This window comes from Pinus tabuliformis, chromosome 9 (assembly GCF_031772625.1).
Source record: "Pinus tabuliformis cultivar Carrire ecotype Pingquan chromosome 9, CPIR1, whole genome shotgun sequence".
NCBI lineage: Eukaryota > Viridiplantae > Streptophyta > Pinopsida > Pinales > Pinaceae > Pinus > Pinus tabuliformis.
Window position 1 is genome coordinate 1,548,304,536 of NC_142307.1, and position 7,630 is coordinate 1,548,312,165.

General features: G+C 40.1%; 1 pseudogene; it reads left to right on the forward strand.

The window, feature by feature from the left end:
- Positions 1–2,946: 2,946 nt before the first annotated feature.
- LOC149154506 (uncharacterized) lies at positions 2,947–3,979 on the forward strand (annotated as a pseudogene).
- Positions 3,980–7,630: the final 3,651 nt, after the last annotated feature.

A 7,630-nucleotide genomic window follows, 5' to 3' on the forward strand; every position in this document is an offset into this window, starting at 1 on the left:
TCGTTTGCCGACCTATGTTCAACCGAAAATGACTTAATGAATGTGGTCCATGAGGAATCACTTTTCACATCAACCTCAGATTTAACCACGTTTTTTGAACTTCTTCACTCTGATGAGCAAATTCGTGAAATCCTATGTGTAGATGATTTACCATGGGAAGATCTCCATCACAGATCTTCGTTTTTACCTGAGGATGATCATTTTGAAAATGATTTCTCATCAATTTTTACAACTGAATATGTCAAGGAACCTCAGAATCCAATGAAACATCCCGATTCAGAGCTAAATTTGGGAAACATCTCTCGAACGATTCCTATTGACATTTCGGTTAAGCCTAGAATTGTTGAGAACATTCATATAGGTGCCTCGTGTACAGATGACGAAATTCAACTATATAAGGCCCTATTTCAAGAATTCCGCAACGTGTTTGCCTGGTCCTATGAGGAAATGCCAGGAATTGATCCCGTGATTGTTGTTCATGAGATCAAGACTTACTCAGATGCTAAACCCGTCCGGCAACGTTTGCATCAGATTCACCCATGAAAAGCTGCTGCAATTAAAGCGGAAGTTGAAAAATTGTTGAAAGCAGGTTTCATTTATCCGATCCCGTTAACGGATTGGGTATCGAATATTGTTCTGGTTAACAAAAAACAGGGAACAATAAGAATATGCATCGACTATAGGGAAATTAATCGAGCCTGTCCAAAGGACAACTACCCAACTACCTATATCGATCAAATCATTGATGATTATGCCGGCAGCGAAATATTCTCCTTCATGGATGGTTTTTCCCGATATAATCAAATCAATATTCTACCTGCCGATCAACCAAAAATGGCTTTCATTTTTCCATGGGGGACATTTTCTTATTTCAAGTTACCTTTTGGGCTTAAGAATGCCAGAGCAACTTTTCAAAGGGCGATGTCTTATGCGTTTCATGACATCAAGCACATTGTGCAACCGTATCTCGATGACTTGCCTGCTCATTCATTACATCGAGCTGATCAACTCATCCATTTACGAGCAATCTTTATGAGGTCTAGGCATTATCGAATTCGGTTGAATCCACACAAATGTGTCTTCTGTATAGAAACGGGTCGATTGTTGGGGTTTGTAGTGTCGAAAGCCGGCATTCGCATTGATCCCTCGAAGGTCGAAGCTATCATCAAATTGCCTCCTCCTTCAAGTCTTCGCCAACTCCAAAGTTTGCAAGGGAAAGAAAACCTTTTATGACGATTCATTCCTAACTACGCTGAGGTTACAAAGGGTTTTACCCAGTTGTTGAAGCAAAATACTTCATTCTATTGGGATGAGATAGCTCAGAAATCTTTTGATGCACTGAAACACGCGTTGACCCATGCACCGTTGTTGCATCCTCCCAACTACAACCAGGATTACCTTTTGTATCTCGCCGCCTCTCATTCCACCATTGGAATGGTCTTAGTTCAGGAAGATGAATTCGGAACTGAACATGTGATATATTACCTTAATCAAACTTTAAATTGAACTGAGCTAAAATATTCACATGTGGAGAAATTGGCATTGGCAGTTGTTCAAGCTGTCCAATGTTTTCGTCACTACATTTTACTACGTAAAACTATGGTAATTTCGGATTGCAACCCTATGATCTACATTTTGACCAAGCAATTGCTAGGGGGAAAGTACTCTAAATGGATCGTTATCCTGCAGGAGTTCGACTTGGAATTTGAGAAATCTAAGTCTAAGAAATCTTTTGTTTTTGCAGAGTTAATGTGTGACTTCCCGCGTGCTGACACAGAAACTGTGGCGGAGGAGCCCATTGCGGACGAATCCTTGTTTCTAATCAGCACTTTAGAACCGTGGTATGGGGATATCATCATTTATCTCCAGACCCAATCCTTTCGACTAGAAATTTCAAGGTCAGAACATCGAAAAATTCGATTCCAGTCCCAACAATTCAGGATTATTGGAGATACTCTTTATCGCCGTGGGGTGGACTATGTTTTTTGACGTTGCTTAACTCATGAGGAAGCTGAAAGGGTTCTAAATGATTGTCACTCTGGAGCGTTTGGCGGTCATATGTCTGGGTTTGCCACAGCCCAAAAGATATTGCGCGCTGGCTACTTCTGGTCATCTTTATTTAAAGATTGTATTACGGCGGTTCGAAAATGCCACAACTGCCAAATTTTTTATCGTAAGATGCGCGCTCCACCTGCTCCTCTCCACCCTATAATTGCCGTTGTTCCTTTTTCCAAATGGGGTATCTATTTTATTACATGTAACCCTCACTCGTCCGGGGGGCATGCGTATATCATCGTTGCGGTAGATTATTTTACTAAGTGGGCTGGGGCGATGCCTACATTTGAGGCAGATGGCAAGACAACTGCAATTTTCGTGTTCAATCATATAATTGCTAGGTTTGGTGTCCCGCAAGCGATAATCACTGATCATGGGCGTCATTTTCGAAATGTTATGATGACCGAACTTACAGGCCAGCTTGGTTTACGTCACGATAGTTCAACCCCTTATTATCCACAAGCAAATGGTCTGGTTGAATCTGTTATACTCCGTCTCATATCAGAGATTGATTCTTCTTCAAAACCCTGTTTTGAAGAAGAAATCATTAATGTGTTGTTTTAAATTATGTAATTTATGCTCCAGCTCTGGATTATGTAATTTATTCTCTAGCTCTTCAAAAGGCAGCAGCAAACTTCAATGCTCCTATCCCTGCACAAGCACAATTTGAAACATCATCAGCAACTAGAGGCAAAAAGCTATTTGGAGGGCGCCATCTGCATTTTTGGAATAGGATACCAATTTTCATCTGGATTGAATGTTTTTTTTTTAGCAGTTTTTATGTTCAGTGACTAAAGTTGATTACTTCACATTGCGCCATGGCTTCATCTCTACACACTTAGCTCCAGGAAGCAGATTTAATTTTCACAAATATATTGAGAGAAGCCCTGGATGAATACTACTCACAGGCATTTCAATTCTATGGTTCTTGCATATGTTACGCCCTGGAATAGTAAAGGTTATGACATGGCCATAAAATTTCGTGCCAAACTTACACATGTATCACCGGTCTGGTATCAGTTGAAGAGAATTGGGACAGAGCTACAGTTATTTGGTAAGCATGATGCTGATCAACAGTGGATGGCTCAAGTTCGTATGCATGGGCTGCCATTGGTATACCAATCCTTATACTACCTAGAGTTGTATTGGAAGCATCGCCTATAGAATTGTTGACAAAGAAGAGGGAAAAGAAGCAAGCAATTGATCTTATTGTTTCAGAGTGCAAAAACATGGGATATGATGGTGTGGTGCTTGAGGCCTGGTCACAATGGGTAGCTTATGGCATTCTAAAAGATCCCAAATTACGTCAAATGGCATTGCAATTTGTTCAAGAACTTGGATCCAAGCTACATGCTACAAAAGCAGTTGAGGGGCTTGATCATAACTTGCAGTTGGTGTTTGTCATTCCCCCACCAAATTAAATTGAGAACAATCCAGACATGTTTACATCAACTGATATGGAGAGGCTAAGCAACAAAGTTGATGGATTTTCACTTATGACTTATGATTTTTCAATTGCATAATTTGGGTGCGTGCATGTTTGCAACTTTTGCTTCCTCTTTCAGCTGCAAAGCGCCAAAGGGATGCAAAAATTGATATGTGGACTGCCAATTTTCAGCTGGCAGCGAAAATCTTAATGGGTATAAATTTCTATGGAAATGATTATGTTCTTCCAAGAGGTGGTGCACCTATCCTCGGTCATGGATACCTCTCCTTGCTTAGAACACACAAGCCAAAGTTGTTTTGGGATGAGCAGAACATGGAGCATTATTTTGATTATGAGGAGCGACTGAACAGACATAGAGTCTTTTACCCTTCTTTGAAGTCAATTTCCGTGCGGCTGGAAGAAGCACAAGCATGGGGTGTTGGTTTATCAATCTGGGAGATAGGTCAAGGACTAGAATATTTCTTTGATCTGCTGTAATTTCTCTAAATTATCTTGTAGTAGCGGAATGAAAGTTCTCCCTAACTTATTTGAGTTCTGTCATTTGTTGTTTAATTTTACACCTAGGAAAATTAAGGGTGAGGATCACGATCATTTGTGATGTGGACCTCCAAGGCTTGCAAATCAAGAGGTTAGTTTGTAAGATCGTCTCGGTGAAACCAAAATATTCATTCCGACAAAGGCTTCAATTTGCCGTTGATGGAATTGTGAGCTCTGCACACCACAAATGGATCAGAACAGTGAGAAAATCGCCAAAGCTTAGGGATTCGATAAAGCAGCATGTAGACCATTCAGCGGATCTTTTTATAGACTTGTTGCAAGGCCTTCTTCGGTTTGAACCGTCTGAACGTTTGACAGCTTTGCAATGAAACATCTGCTGATTAAATAGCATGCGTACAGAATAAGTTCACCATAAACCATCACGTGAGGACTTCGTCATATTTGTTGCAGGTGCATGAATACAGTGGAATAGATGCAGCGTGGATGCTCGGATGCTAATCTAGTCAATGTCCAAGCACTACCTATTTTAAGTGATCAAAGTGGGACCTCCACAATGAAAGCAGTTTTGTTGGAGTTCTGGCAGGGTCGCCAGCATAATAGCGTACAGTAAACAGTAACAAAACCCAAGAGTTATACATTTCAGGCTGTGAAAACCAGAGAGATTCCATGACAGAAGATTAGCTGTACATGTCTTCCAGTATTTGTCTGTGTCACCCTTCGGCATTATTAGACATCAATTTAGAAGAAATCTAAGTGTGGACGTGATAATTGCAGCTATGTTATCATGCGGTCAATATCTCATTATCATCAATACTTTTTTAACTGGGTTGTAATGCCTCTGATCAACAAATCATCATGACAAACAAAAAATGGTTGTATATATTCAGGCAATGGCATTGTTTGACATTGTGTGGAGAGCTTATTGTAGATCCAAATTGTTACGACTGTAATTGTGTCCGCCGCTTTCCTAATGATTTTGACTGATGGCAAATCATCTACAACTTCCTATGTTTTAGGCATGAAATCAGCAAATAGAAGCAGTTCCAGATTCGAAGGCATAAATTCAGTGGATAAAGAATGAAGTGGCAGCAGGAATTGGACATTTGGCAGTTGTTATCTCTATAAAATCTCAAACTATTCCAGGTTCTTTCCAGAAATCCTTCGGCGAACAAATTCACCGGCAACATCAGCAGCTCATGACATATGGCAACCGATCCTTTACTAATGTCCAGTTCTGATCCTGTGGAAATCTGCGCTCTATTTGTCTTTTTATTAGTCAATCAGAGGATTTTTAGGAGGGACATTGTCTTATTTTAGAATAGAAAGCTGTTCTCTTTTCTAATTTTATTGTAATTATTCAAACAGCGCCCAGATGGTGGGTCGATCGGTTGTTTTTGTTTTAGGATAGTTTATAAAAATTTGATTTGTAAGAGAGAGTAAGGGGGGGAGGAGAGTTTTCTGAGTGCTGAGTGCTGGAACAGAGCTTTTCATTGTACAGTTTTTGGCAGAGAATTTAATGGAATTTCACAGCTCTGTTTGCTGAGATTCATGTGGTATGTCAATTTAACATTAGTTTTTCCTCTGTTACATATGTAAACTGTTATGTTTCAATTCATTTCATGATCATTTCTAGTTGAGCAAATGAAGTGTTTAGGAAGGAATTCATAGTATTGTATGCTCCTCCTATAAATTTGCTCACGTTCAATGTTTTCTTCTGTTTAAGGAGGATTCAAAGTATTATTTGCCCTCCTTAGCTCCTCACCAGTCTTGCCATCCCATTTAAAAATCTAGATTTGGTGTTAAATTGCTTGCCTACCTTGCCTCAGTTAATAATCTATGTAGTCATTATATTTCTCTGTTCGAACTGTGATTTTGCCCATGCAGCCCAGAAAAAACCCCGTCATTAAAAACCCCCAAAAACTTCAAATCAACCTTCCTAATCAGTTTACTAGCCTAATATCTTTGATCCTAATTGGTCAGCTTATCATATTGAAAGATCTACCGAATCTGACCCGAGAGAGCCTTCTCATACCTCATAGGGCTAGCTACGAGGTGAAATGGTTTGATGTAGCCTTGAGAGTTTGTCTATCTCAGCCTAGGTGAATTCCAAGCGCTAACATATTGGCGACCATACTGGGGAGAACAAACTTGTTTGTGGGTTGATGTGTTTGTTTCATAAGTCTTAGACGGAGCCTGAAGTTATGCCAGGAGCCTTCGAAAACGCTCTTGTTTTACATCAGCGTTAGTAGATAAACGCTGCTTCAGCCAATCTCCGTGAGCTTGTGAATATAGCACTTCATTTGCTTTTTACCCCAGTACTTGTATCAATTTCAGATCTGATGCTGATGGTGGACAGCAGTCAGATACATATGCAGGCTGAACCATTCACCTGGCGACTCCAACTTGATCCAGACATTCCAGTGCCTGTTGATATGTTCATGCAATGGTAGGGTATGTGGCAAACCCTGCACTGTGTGAAGCTCTAAACGAATTTAGAGAAAGCTTAGTGGATGTTGAAATTAATGAAGAAGTTTTAAGTTTTTTCCTTCAATGTTTGAAATCTCCGAATTATCATCCTAGCGTCTGTGAGTTACTTGTTGAAAGAATCGAGAAGGAGATTCAATGGTTAGATGAGCAGATTCAGTCTTATGATTTCCAAGACCCTAAAAAGTTCTTGGAAATCCTTCTTCCTTCACAACAAGCAATAACAGACTTGCCTATAGAGGTATACATTGACAATGTGCAGCTGGAAGTATGCATTGCAGAGTTGGGGCAGCCAACAGAGTCCGGTGTCCGTGATCCTATTGCGGCATACATGGACACATTTTTCAGGTTGATTGACAGATCAGGCTGTATTTTCCGTGACCAGGGTCATTATGAGCATGAAGGGCTGCCAGCAATTGCATCTGTGACTTCGTGGCAGCATTCTCAAGCGGCTTCATTATCAGGTTTACTTGAATGGTTAATATGGCATTTTAGCATTACCTGATCTATTATTTGTACAGCAGATTAGAGTAGGATTTGTAAATAAATAAGCAGCCATAAGGGCAGCATCTAGTGTTAGTTTGCTTGAAGATTGTTTGAGTTCAGTTTCAGTTTGAAAATAAGTCAAGAGTTGTGTTGATGATGACTCCATTGCCCAATGGATGGAGGCACTGTCTGCTCTCCCAAAGTTCTGCGGTTCTTGGCACCTCCAAGAAGCTGCAGCTGCCATCCCAAGTGGAGCCAATGTTAGACTCCGTCTCATATCAGAGATTGATTCTTCTTCAAAACCCTGTTTTGAAGAAGAAATCATTAATGTGTTGTTTTAAATTATGTAATTTATGCTCCAACTCTGGATTATGTAATTTATTCTCTAGCTCTTCAAAAGGCAGCAGCAAACTTCAACGCTCCTATCCCTGCACAAGCACAATTTGAAACATCATAAGCAACCAGAGGCAAAAAGCTATTTGGAGGCGCCATCTGCATTTTTGGAATAGGATACCAATTTTCATCTGGATTGAATGTTTTTTTTTTAGCAGTTTTTATGTTCAGTGACTAAAGTTGATTACTTCACATTGCGCCATGGCTTCATCTCTGCACACTTAGCTCCAGGAAGCAGATTTAATTTTCACAAATATATTGAGAGAA